At 43.5% G+C, this 14,234-nt stretch overlaps 1 pseudogene; it reads right to left on the reverse strand.

Moving 5' to 3' along the window:
• Nucleotides 1-1,965: 1,965 nt before the first annotated feature.
• On the reverse strand, nucleotides 1,966-13,794 carry LOC108801796 (annotated as a pseudogene).
• Between the last annotated feature and the right edge of the window lie 440 nt (nucleotides 13,795-14,234).

A 14,234-nucleotide genomic window follows, 5' to 3' on the forward strand; every position in this document is an offset into this window, starting at 1 on the left:
AAGGACACATGAGGGGAGGGGGTTAGTTGCTCAGCAACAGCCTGTGTACTGCCCCTTCCCTCCCCTCTCAGGCCGGCCCCTCCCGGGACCTTTGTAAGTGTTTGTGGGAAGGCTGCTTGCTCTCTTCCTCGCTGAATGGTTGACTAGAGGCTGCGCTGAGGCCGGTCTCTGTCTGTGGATTCAAGGGATACGGACTTAACCCTTCCTGTTCTGCTCCACTGCTGCTGTGAGGACTGCTGGGATCTGTTGTTTTACCCGTACTGGATGTACTCACACGGTGCCTTGTTACCTGTTGGATTACCTCTTGCTGCACCTCTGACCCCTGGACTACTAGCCTTGTGACTCTGGATCTACTCCTTCCTTGGCCCGTTGCCTACCTTCTGGGTGGACCCTCCCCGTGGCCTGCAACCCCCCAGGACCTAACCCCGGCCTTTGTACCTTGCTTTGTATACCGTAATTCCCCAATAAACACCCCGCACGCGGGGTTCCGTGTGATTTGCCTCTGTGTATTCTCTCTGCGCTCCTAGTTCGTCACAACTGGTGGCAGCGGTGGGATGAGAGCACAGGAGATGGCAGATGAGAGCACAGGAGATGACAGATGAGAGCCTACACACCATGGACACAATGGGTGCCCCACAATACCAGAATTGGACTGTCAGCAGTCTACAGGAGAAGGCAATGGAGTTGGGTCTCAGCTACAAGGGACTGTCTAAGGAACAGCTGGTCAGGTTGCTAGAGGAAGCCGGCCAGCAGGGAGAGCCGGGTGCTGACATTGTTCGATCACATCCCAGGGAATAGGTGTCATGGCTCCCCGATCCTGCCAGTAAGAGCCCGTGGGTTGTCTGGTATGAGGAAGAGATGGCCATTTTGGGGGAGGATGCTACAACAGAAAGGAAACTTGCAGCCATTGAGAAGGCACAAAAAAGGTAGCAAGATTGGGAAGCTGCAAACACTCGTGCTGCTGCCCCTGTGCCTGCGGTGAGGGAGGCCCCAAGGTTTTCCCGCAAAGACTTCAAGCCCTTCCAGGAAAATATGGGAGATGTGGAAGGGTTCTTCCAGGACTTTGAGCACCAGTGTGAAATGCTGGAGGTTCCACCCTCAGACTGGGGGCGCTACATGGTGGGACTGCTAGATGGAGGAGCGGCTGAGGCCTACCGAATGCTGGACCCGGCAAAGAGAAGGAACTATAATGATATCCGAAGAGCAGTGCTGGACTATTATGCGGTGTCACCGGATGCCTATCGTGCCCAGTTCAGGAGTTCACCTTGTCTGAATGAGAATTCATTTAAAATGTATGCACACAAAATATCTCTAATGTGTCGCCGGTGGCTGGAAGGGGAGAATGCAATCTCCCCAGAGCAAATTATACAAGTTATTTTAAAGGAGCAGTTCCTCTACAAATGCCCCTTGGAGATTCGACAGTGGGTACGAGAGCGAAAACCAGCCACCCTGGATGAAGCTGCACTTGCTTTGTCCAGAGTCACTAGTTCATCACAGGGGGATCTCCCCTCAATATGGTGACAGAAAAAACAATAAAACCTGACAGTTTTACATTGACACTGTGTTTCAGGTCTGTTCAGATGAAAGGAGGAAGAGTTCTAATGTACAGATTAGCCTGATGCAGCACATTTAAGGGGAACACAAACAAAAATTCATCCACACCATATGCCATGCTTAAGTGTTTATTCAATTAGTGTTTCATTAAAATGATTACATAGAGTTTAGTTTTAATTTAATAATTTTGATGCAGAACATACATTTACAGGAAAGATTCACGATTTCCCTGTCCATTTTAATCTAACATTGTTTTTAATGTAGAACAAGAGCAATGTTGAAAGTTAGGCTTGGAGCTCAGAAAAGTGCTTAAAATGGACCATACAGTAGATAGCAAGGTCTGCTCAATAATTAGCAATTAGCAAAAAGCAAACTAAAGCTCACTCATATTAGATGGAAAAGCTTAGATTCATCTTATATTGGTGTATCTATTTTTTCTGAATAGGATTGACTTTGGAATGCACAATATTGTGTTTGGATAGTGGTGCAAAATAAAGGTCATAATGGACCAGGTAGGCATCGTTGAACATATAGAGCCTGTGATCATTAGGATTGTAGGACAAACTTTGTACTTTCTCCATCAGCTTATCAAAAGGGACATTCAACTTTCCTTCTTCACTAGTTTTGGTATCATACATGTAGAAGATCTCCTCTTGATTCGTGCTGATGGCTCGGGTGGCATATAAGACTCCGCACACTATGAAAGCATTGGTGACCCCTGTTTTGTACTCGGTGATGTGCCAGGTCTGCATTACTTCAAGAGTTGTAGCATTAAGTTTGCTGATAACAATATTTCCAGCATTCTGCTCAGTTGCATAAATGACCCAAAGACCCTCTTCATCAGCTGCTAAGTCAATGTCCTGCCAAGCAGTGTGTGAGTAGGAGAAGCGATTTGTGTATGTGGCATCAGGGAGAGCTGCTCTGGTGACCACATTGTTTCTCCAGTCATATTTGCAGATGTTCAGGGTGTTGTAGCAGTTATAGTAAAGCATGTTGTTGTACATAATCATTCCACCACCTTGACCATTATTAGAAGTTGGAAGGTTCCTTTCTGTGGCACCTCTATAGACTGTGAGATCATTATAAGAAGGGTAGAAGCGTATAATATCCATCATCCTTCCATCAGTTCTTAGGGGAGCCACCCACTGGACATTCTGATCAGCTCCTGTTAGTGAATCTCTCCCCCATCCTCCATACTTGTAGTTGGCTCCATACCAGTTTACTTGGACTACAAATGGTTTGCTGATGTTGAGGATTTGTCCATGTTCACAAGTACCTGCATAATAACAATAGTTGTATATGAATGTTTTAAGAGGGTAAAAAATGTTAATATGGCAAAATGCAACATATGGGTCAGCAAAGGAGTTGCTAAGAACTCTTTATTATGTCATGCATTCCTAAAAAGAGGAAGACTGAGTGTGTAAGTGATATTGTAAATTCTCTGTCACTTTTGTATGGTTGTTATATATGGTTTTTTTTTTTTGGGGGGGGGGGACTTTGGACTAAAGTGGACCCCTGCATTGGATTCCCCCATGCTAAAATATAAAGTGTGGCCTTTACTTACATTGCAGGGCCTGAAGGAAGAATTACATAAAATATCTGTAAAGGTCCTTATTTATCCAGGTAAAGGTATAGCTACCGTGTTTCCCCGAAAATAAGACAGTGTCTTATTTTTTTTTTTGCACAAAATAAGACACTAGGTCTTATTTTCGGGGGATGTCTTACCTGGCTGCAGCTGTGCTCTGCCGTCCAGGGAGCCACAAACAGGTGGGCGGGCATGCGTGCGGCCGGGGGGGCGTGTCTGGCAGGGGGGCGGGAGGGAGCTGCCATTCGGGGAAACACGGTAGTAGTAGTTAGTTACATTTAACTGGACTTGTTCTGTGTTGATGTCTTGCTAAAGACATTTTACAGCTTATGAAAGCCACTTTCAGTTTTATTGAGTATTAGAACTACACAATAATCCAGTCACCTTGGAATGTGTCAGTGCAGAAGTCTGGGGACTTCTAGTCCCAGTATGCACGCCCAACATGTGTGTGGGATCATGCAGCACGCCTGTGAGGACACCAGGGAGGACTACTAGACTAGGGCAGGGGGGATTAGGAAATTCCCTTTTCTTTTATCTTTGTTTACTTTCCTTTGCAGAGTCCAAGCAGGGCCGTCTTTAAGGCAGGGCAAAAGGGGCACATGCCCCGGGTCCAGTCATTGTTGTGGGGCCCTGTACCCCATAAACTAGCGCTAGTGAAGCATTTCTGGACCAGCCGTCTAGTCTGCACTACCGCTTTCTGATGCTAGAGGGCAGCAGCCACATGTCCCTATGTGCAGCAAAGATCTCTGCAGCCCGGGATATCACCTCCCACTCAGCAGAGGAGGAAGATCGATTTTGCTCACACTGCTTCATGGTCCTGCCCCCCTCCCTCCATGGCTGCAGTCTCATCCTCCCCCTGTCCACGGTGAGTGCACATGGCTGCTGGGTTGGGCTTCTATCTAGGTGGGGGGGAGAAGAGGGATGGGGGGTGGTCGGGTTAGGTGTGGCACTGCTGGGCTATTTTGTAATGCTGTATAAAAATAATAATGACACCTGATCATGTCCCCCTTGTGTCATTATTATTATGTCCCCATGGTGTCAATATTATTATTATTATTATTATGTCCCCCCAGTGTCATTATTATTATGTCCCCCCGGTGTCATTATTATTATTATGTCCCCTGGTGTCATGATTGTTATCTCCGTCCCCTGGTGTCATTATTGTTATGTCTGTCACCAGTGTCATTATTGTTATGTCCATCCCCTGGTGTCATTATTGTTATGTCCATCCCCTGGTGTCATTGTGGTTATGTCCATCCCCTGGTCATTATTGTAATGTACATCCCCCTGGTGTCATTATTGTAATGTACATCCCCCTGGTGTCATTATTGTTATGTCCATCCCCTGGTGTCATTATTATGTCCATCCTCTGGTGTCATTATTGCTATGTCCGTCCACCGGTGTCATTATGGTGATGACGTGTGTGTGTGTCCTGTCCCCGGGTGTCGCCTGGTGTTATTATGGTGATGACTGAGGACAGGATCGGATTTACTCTGCCTGCTGCCCCAAGGCCAGGTTCCGCAATGCCGAATACTCGTACTCACCCAAATGCTCCGATACCTTTCCCGATACCAGAACTTCTGGTCAGACAGAGATTTCCTCTGACGGGCAGTGCCGCGAGAGAACATGGAGCCGGGAAGCTGGATCTATGCTATTTGGTCAAACCTGATAATATGGCGACACGACCACCACCCTGCAGATACCTCAGGCTGAGGGCCGACCACGCGGGCGCTGTGCACACAGGAGATGTGTGTGTCTGCCAAGTTGGCCGAGGGACTGGTATGGTAATGACTACTACTGAGGGTCTATGTGAGGGGAATGAGATGCCTGCAGGGTGGGGGTCATGTCTCCATATTGTCAGATCTGTTTGGCCGGCCTCGATGCCGATTGGCCGGGAAGCCGGCTTCCCGGCCAATCAGCATCTAGCCGGCTAAACAGAATGGAGTTGGCTTCCCGGGCAATAAAGAAGCCGGGCAGTGGGTAATGACACGCTACCTGGCTCCCTGATTGTCCGGGAAGCCGGCTCTATGCAACCGGATGTGCCGGTATCAGCGAGTACCGAAATATAAATATCGGTACTCGATACCAAAAAAACGGTATCGGTGCATCCGTAGTGATGACTGTTATTATTATTTTAAAATAATAATAATGATACCAGGGGACATATAAAATAATGAAACCGGGGGGAAATAATAATAATGACACCGGGGGACATAACAATAATGACACTGGGGGGACATATAAAATAATGACACCGGGGGGACATAATAATAATGACACCAGGGGACATATAAAATAATGACAGCGGGGGACATAATAATAAAATAATAATAATGACACCAGGGGACATAATAATAATAATAATGACACCAGGGGGACATAATAATAATAATGACACCAGGGGGACATAATAATAATAATGACACCAGGGGGACATAATAATAATAATGACACCAGGGGGACATAATAATAATAATGACACCAGGGGGACATAATAATAATAATGACACCAGGGGGACATAATAATAATAATGACACCAGGGGGACATAATAATAATAATGACACCAGGGGGACATAATAATAATAATGACACCAGGGGACATAATAATAATAATGACACTGGGGGGACATAACAATAATGACACCGGGGGACATAATAATAATAAAATAATAATAATGACACTGGGGGGACATAATAATAATAAAATAATAATGACACTGGAGGGACATAATAATAATGGCACTGGGGGGACATAATAATAATAATGACACTGGGGGGACATAATAATAATGACACGTTGGGGGGAGACATAATAATGGCTCCAGAGGACATAATAATAATAAGGACACCAGGGGACATGCTCAGGTGTCATTATTATTATTGTTGCTATTCTATGCAGTGGAAGTGGTAGGTGGCAAATTATCCTCATTTACCATGAAAGTAGAATTATGGGGAGAGTGAAATGTGCTCTTCCCGCTAGTTACTTCCCCTAGTTACTGCAGCTGCCACAGGTTGGCTCTCTTGATCGAGAACTGAGCGATCACATACCGCCGATCACTCAGTTCCTGCACTCACTCTCTCTGCAGAGAGCCGTGACTGTCAGTCACGGCTCCTCGCAGGAATACACCCTCTCTGATCCAGAGAGCAGGCAGCACTGCATCCGGCTTTTGACCGGTAGTTAGGTTACACAGCAGCGGGTTTCCCCACTGCTTGTGTAACCTAACTAATGAGGCAAAAGCTGTCACAGCCTCTACTCTGTGTTAGAGGCGTGAGCTCTGAGGGCGGCTTGGACCAATGGCAAAGCGCCATTGGTCCAAGCTGTCCAATCAAAAAAAGAAAAAAATTCCTGTGCATTCTGCCTTTGCTGCAGTGTTATCAGTTAATGTGAACTCCAGAATAATTCCCCTCTATGTTATGGTGAAGAGGAAAGGGTGAGGTCCTAGGGTAACAATGCTGCTCCTCCATAGATACAGTACAGAGAGTGAGCATTGTCATCCTAGGACAGTGGTGGCAAACCTTGGCACTCCAGCTGTGCCAAAACTACAAATCCCAACATGCATCTGCCTCTGGGAGTTATGTCTGTGGCTGTTAGAGCCTTGCAATGCCTCATGGGACTTGTAGTTACAAAACAGCTGGAGTGCCAAGGTTCGCCACCACTGTCCTAGGACAAGGGCAATAATGACAGAATCATCAGGCCAAAATAAAGGGGAAAAAAGCCTAAATAAATATTGACCCAGCCACCACATCTAAGGACTTTTTAAAGGGGGTTCCAGATTCCGATTAACCCCCCCACCACCGGCAAAACCACTGGTCCAGGGTTTTGGGGAAAAAGGCTCTTTTCATCATCAACATGGGGCAATGGGGCCTCATGTAAAGAGCATGTGGCCTGGTATGATTCAGGAGGGGAGTGGCACATGCTTGTTCACCTCCCCCCCTTCCTTGCCTGCTAAGGGTCTGGTATGGATTTGGGGGTAGCCCACAAGTTTTGTTTTTTGCATGGAGTCCCCCCCTTAACATTTATATCAGACAGTCTTCTAGGATAAGGGCTTAAACAGCGATTTGTTTTGGTAAATGTCAGTTTTGCTGTAGTTGTTTATATACATCTCACAGATGTTCTACTTCACAGGCAGGTTTAGGGCATCCCCCATTTTTTTGTCTTTGCTTTGGTACATGTCCCCAGGGCAGTGCCAAGTTCCTTATGTACTTTGTTTGACAATCCCTTGCCTATTATCCTAGAAATAGCCATCAATAATTAGCACATGCTGTACACACTGGCATTCTTTCCTATATATCGTGAAGTAGGTTAAAATTCATCGATGAGGAATGGCATAGCAGTGAGACTGTCTGCTAATACATCTTTACAGCCCCCTCTACAGCCATAGTCAATGACAAAGAAATTCAGGACTAAGATGTAGAGGTGCATGATCACTGAGAGCAGGGCCGGCCTTAGGGGTGTGCGAGCCGTGCGGCCGCACAGGGCGCCAAGCATACAGTCTGGAGCCTGGTGGAGAGATCGGAGTGGGAGTGCAAATGAAAGCTCATACCCTGCAGTATGTAGACAGGTAAGGGGAACATGTGGAACTGTCAGGGAATGCTATTATCCCCTGATCTGGTAAAAGGGATTTTAGGTCCATAAGCTGCCAAAGTATTAATCAGGGGTGTAAACTGTCATCACAGAAATATGAGGGCAACCATTGCTAACCTTTATTTGAAAGTGCTAGTTGTCTAGCTGTTATACATTCCCACTGACTTCAATAATTCCTGAGAGTCTGACCCAGTACAAGTACACACAGATCAGGAAAGTCCGAAGTTGTTATCTGCATACTTGCTTCAGATCAATGGCTCAAAGTATTTGAAAAACAGGGTCAGTATGACAGCTAGGGAACTATCTTTTCCAGATGTTAAAGATAGCAGTTGCAGACTCCAGGTTTCTCTCATGGCAGGTTTATATTTAACTGCACCAAAACAGAGGTTTATTTCTGCAGGGACCCAAGCCTCTCGTACATTATTACAAATAGTTAAAAATAACTTGTCTTTTTTAAACCTACCTTTATCTGGTGAAGGCTGGTCTGGCTTTGTATTATTCTTCTCACACTCCTCCAGACGTTTCTTCAGAGCCGCAATCTCTCGTCTGATTATCAGTACATTGTTCTTATCATAGATCTCCAAATGGTTCACCATGATGGAAATATTTCGAATCTACAAAAAGAATAAAAAAACAAGCTGGTAGCATGTTTAAAACATTGTGCAACAATGCATTTGTTTTTTGCTTGTTCAGGTCTGCAAAGACATGGCTTTGTCATTAAGTTTGCCACCTTTTCTTGAAACCCGAACACTAGTGCTGCGCACAGCAATTTTGTTTTTGGAGAATATAGAGGAGAGAGTGAGGAGAGGTAGCCAGGAGAAAGAACAAGAAGAGACCACCAGAAGAGGGAGTAAGGAGACCGTCTTACAGCTGTACAAGATAATATAAAGGTACATAGGACACCAAGTTATGTAGTGGAATACAGTCCTTACAGGATGTCTCCAACCTACAAGCAGATCTGAATGCTCTGTGTGATTGGGCAACTATTTGGCAAATGAGGTTTAATGTTGAGAAATGTAAAGTTATGCACTTGGTGACTTAAAACATACATGCATCATACACTCTAGGGGGGAGTATGTTTGGGGAATACAATGATGGGAAAGATCTAGGTGTTCTGGTTGACCATAGACTCAATAATGGCATGCAATGTCAAGCCGCAGTTTCGAAAGCAAAATTCTTTCTTTTATTATAGAAGGTCTCTAGACTCCAGAGATAGAGACATAAGCCTGCCCCTGTACAAAGCATTAGTAAGACCTCATCTGGGATATGCAGTTCAGTTTTGGGCACCAGTTCAGAAAAAGGATGTTGTGGAACTGGAGAAAGTGCAGCGAAGGGCAACTAAACTCATAAGAGGAGCTCAGCAATGAGAAAAGATTAGGTGACCTGAATTTGTTCTCTCTGGAGAACAGGTGATTGGGGGAGGGATTTTTCATGATCACCATGTATAAATACATAAATGTCCATATAGTGAGCTTGGTGCCAAATTATTCACTTTAAGGTCACTGCTAAGGGCAAGGGGGCACTATTTGCATCTGGAGGAAAAGAGGTTTAACCATTGAAGGATTCTTCACAGTTAGAGCTGTGAAAATGTGGAATAAACTCCCCCAGGCGCTAGTTCCAGCTAGTTCAGTTAACTGTTTAAAAAAAACATCTGGATGTATTCCTAAATGCACAGAATATTACTGGATATTGAGTTATTATAGGTATGTTAAGCATCAGAGATTGTTGATCCAGGGAATATCCGATTGCCTTATAGGATCAGGAAGGAATTTTTTCCCCCTGTTGAAGCAAATTGAACCATGCTTTATATGGTTTTTCTCGCCTTCCTCTTGATCAACAGTGGGTAATTGTGGGCATAGCGTTCTGTTTGGGCTTTTCCTTTTTTTTTTTTCTTCAAATCTCTATAGTTTGAACTTGATGAACATGTGTCTTTTTTTCAACCTGACTAACTAGGTAACAAATTCTGTGTTGTTTTGGGTTGATGCTCTGATATCTCTAGGTGGCCTGTGTGGGCTTTCAGATGGATGTGCAGGCTCTCAGGTGGGCTGTGCACCTCCCAGGTGGGCTATGAGGCTCTTTTAATTGTGCAATTTCGGATTCGGAGGTTCGTTGCCTTTGAATCCGAAACAGTATACTTATTAATTTAATCAAAGGAAACTAATGAAAAGGTTTTTTATTTTGTATTTGTTCACTCGAAACAAATTTGTATGCTGTGCACATGTCTAGACTCAATTATGATAACATTCTCTGCAATCCCCTGCCTCTCTGTTCCTCCATGGAAACGATAGTCTATACATTACATGACCGTGCTCATGCCTGGTTACTGACTGCTTAGGCTCAGCAATGCGATGTGTGAGGAAGTCATATGTTCTACTATATCTGACAGCACTGGGTATTGGCTCAGTTGGCTCAATCAGAGCAGTATGGGAGTAAAGGTGAGTATAAGTAGGTAATGATGGTGGACTTTCAACACACTCTATTCCTTTGCCCTAAATGGGCAAAGTGACAGAGTCTCTTTAAACACTGTGACAGCACTTCTGTAAGTCAATTGTGCAATAAAAGTAAAATTATCAGCAACTTTGTGCTTCTGTTGGAATAATGAAAGCATAGGTTTGTCTCACCTCCTGGTAGAGAGTCTCTATTATAATGCTGGAGCCATTAAATGATGCTTTTAGTTCCAATATGAGGACCTCCATCTCTTTGATTTCCAACTTGATGAGCTCAAACTCCAGCTCATTATAGGAGAGACCTCCGTGCTCCATGATCTCCACACGTTTGGTCAGGTTCTTTATGTGCTCTATGTACAGGGTCAGTGTGCTCTGATAGATGTAGATCTGTACAGAGATATCAAACTTGTAGTTAGTACTGCCAATGTACTTATAGTCTCCTGAAAATAAATGTGAATTTAAAACTTTATTTAGGTAGAAGAGAATTTGAAGACACACCAGAAGTGGGAACAAATCTCTCCAAAGGGAAGTGACCTTTAAAGCTCACCATTCACGTTACAATCAACTATATAGTGAAAGGGACTGTCCTATCGGATCCAAATAGTGTGGATAGATTAGGTAGGTCGTCATATTACACAGTTTCAGTAAATCTAAAGTTTTTTGTAACGTGTGAGGTATCTAACAGGCAGTTTTCACAGAAAGAGTGTCCACAGTTTTTACCTTCTATTTCTGTTCTGGTGAAAACTCAACATTTTGGATTTTCTCTCACTTTCAGTCCCTGTTTTCTTTGAAAATGTAAACCTGGTTGGTGATGCTGTATAGAGAGAGATTCTATGGGGCATTTACTGAGGACAGCAGAGAGTAGAAGGAGCTATGTAATTGATTCATTGTAGGAGGCACTATGAAAATGATTCACAAAATAAAATATATGAAAAATAAATCATTATTTCTTTCAAAGAAAATGCAATGCAATCTTTTGTAAGCTTATTTGTAAAATAACTAATGCAGCCGTATTAATTGACACTAAAGGAAGGGTCTTTTTTTAGCTTATCCTGTTAGTCACTTTTCACCCAGCCGTTATTTAGCAAGAAACCACTAGATGGAGATTCTATCAGCATGTGTAGGAAATACTGTATGTGACAGCAAACATATTAAATTTTAAATTCTCATCAACATTGCTGTCAATCAAAAAATAAACCTGTTTTTATTTAAAAATCATTCAAGTGTCTCTTTAGGGTAAAATATGAATTGGGCTGAAAATGCCTTTAAGAATTGCAATGGATTTTCTAGAGTTGTTAATCTATAGTCCCTGTTCTATATAAGAGATCCGGCATTTATACCTTAGTAATTTCCTTCTCCACAGTGATTGTCAGGTTGCGGTTTGATATCTCCAGCTTCTCAAAACGGCAACCGGGAAGATGGTATCTGGGAGGTTGACGGTGCAGTAACAGACGCCGTTCTCATCCAGGTTTCCAGATCCAGATACAAAATCAGACATCAAACTCTGCGTCTTGTAAAAGGCAAACATACAGAGTACTAACACATACATTGTTCCAACAGCTTTAAAATATAATGATATAATTATAAGGGTTTATCATTTTTCTTTTTCATCATGCAAATAACTGCCACAATATGTGAAATACACTGATACTGCCTTTTTGTTCACACCAAATGATTTGCAATGTATTGTACTTTCATTTCCAGTACATACGAAGAAATAAATTGTATTTGATAGATCCTGTTCCCACCAAAGTTAAAGAAAAAGTTCTAAGTGCTGCATTATGGGTTCATAAAAACCCACCTAAATTCTCAGAAGTATATACAGTATACAGCAAGATAGACTTTCTACTAATGTAATCCATTTTCTTAGTCTCACCTTTACTGTCCTTTTATAGCAGTCAAAATATGACTTCTTCACAGTAGGGTAGGCTTGCACCACACTGCCCAGCACACTATGGAATGCAACATGCCTGGGCAGACACCCCTCTTCCCCTCCATGCTACAAGTCTGTGTAGTAGTGACAGTGCATGCATGATTTTTTTTGCAATCGTACCGCACTGGAACGCAGGGCATTGTATTACCTCGCAATCCTGTGTGACCGATCTCACTGCGGGCGAGGGGCATGTCTGCACTGCCCCGCCCCCTCACACCCCAGAATGCAAGGAGACTTTGTGCATGTGATCCCTTGCGTTCTGGGCACGGGACAGTGCAAAGAGTGCATGGGCTGGAGGAACGAGCCCTTAGATGGCCTGTTGCAAGGGGGTATGACCTTCACTTATCTATACCAGCATAGAGCATTGGAGTGGGAGAGCAGGGGGCACATTTCCACTAAGATATTTTAAAGGCATTTCCAAGTAAAAATCAGTTAAACATATTATTGTGTTGTGATAAAGCACTATAAAGACAAAAACACTAATGATGTAAATATATTCAAGCCCACCTATAACAGCATTTAGTGTGGCAAAAATATGAAAATTGTAATATTTCAATCCCTTTTAATCCCTTGTCTGGGTTTCCATAATGTTACATCTCTGATATAGAATGTATGTAACCAGCTGAGCATTATAGCCAACAGCCTATTTCATTTAAGTTGAAAGAGATTCTAAGGGCTCATACCCACGGACGCAAATACAGACACATGGTCATACAGCAGAAAATACACCTTTACTTATGGTGCCCGGTAGCCCTAGCAGTTGTGTATTGGTGTTCATAGGATTGTATGGACACAATACTCCCTATGCAGGGTTTTAATTGTAAGTGCAAGTACAAGTGTTTACACCTAAAACTTCCATCTCCGGGGAGCCCCCGTACGACAAAATTACATTTTTTTATTGTCTTTTGTAAAAATGTCGGCCAAACTGACTTCAGCAAACCAGCTGCAACCACTGTTTGGGTATTCTGAGAGCAGCACACCCATTGCTGTCAGAATATAATAGCCTGAAAAGAGGGATTCTCCTACCCATGCTGTTTAGTGTGGATGGGAGAATCGAGTGAATAGTGTATGGCCAGATTAACTATTAAAGTAAATCTAAAGGCTCCTGTATGGCAGCCTCACCAATAAAAAAAAATATTTGACCTCTCTCGAGTCAACCAAATCCTCCTTCATTTGTGTCTCACACACTCCCCCTTATTGACACTGCAGCCAAAAGTGGGAGAGTTTCAGTAGCACAGTCAGTTCTGCCAATCCAGAAATAAGTGGGCAGGGCTAGGTGTGGCTGGTTTCTGATTGACAAACTACAGACTCACCCTCTGCAACATTTTTTAAAAAAAAGTCAAGGGCAGAAAAAAAAATAATAACCCTTGCAGTGGGGCTACCCCTGTACTTCAAGGGTTAAGAGCTTGTTTTGTCTAGGGAGCTGAAATAGCAAAGAAACTCATCTGATCCTCGATCCCGCCTGGCTGCAAAACCGGTCCCTGCAGCCTCTCTCTCCCTCCACTCCAGCGGTGGAATGATCCTCAATGTCCTCACGTCCAATTAGCTTTATTGGATGTGATGACTCACTGGTCTTTAGAACGCCGGAGCGAAGGGGTTAAGAGGCTGCGGGCACTGTAAAAAAAACTTACCAAAGTGACAGCTTGAGCCTTCCAGATGGTGAGCAGAAGAATGAGGAAGGTATACATGGTGCCTCTCTGATATTTGGTACTGATGATCTTCTGCTGTCCCTCTATATATACCTAAAGGAACACATCCACCCCCTTATTTCCCATTGTTGTTCATTAATAAAAACAGGATGTGAAAACACATAAATGGTAACATGGTTGTAAAAATGTATGTATTTCGAGAAGTAAATTAACAAAATGCAAGGTTATCGTTATCTGGTGATGACATCCTGATAACTGTGTGACATGCTATTAACGTTTCAGAGATAAGGCAACATAAATGTCTTTGTTAGATTTGCACATTTGCCCCCAAACAGACTGTTTCTGCACCATCCTCATTTAGCTGGGATAACAATGACTGATTCCAACTCCACCAGTTTTTTTCCCCCAGCCACAATTATATTCAGTCTTTTTTTTTATCATGGCCTCTCACAGGGCCGGCCTTAGGCCTTTAGGCGCCC

The sequence above is a fragment of the Nanorana parkeri genome, unplaced genomic scaffold (assembly GCF_000935625.1).
Source record: "Nanorana parkeri isolate BGI_ZX_2015 unplaced genomic scaffold, ASM93562v1 scaffold2497, whole genome shotgun sequence".
NCBI classification, from domain to species: domain Eukaryota; kingdom Metazoa; phylum Chordata; class Amphibia; order Anura; family Dicroglossidae; genus Nanorana; species Nanorana parkeri.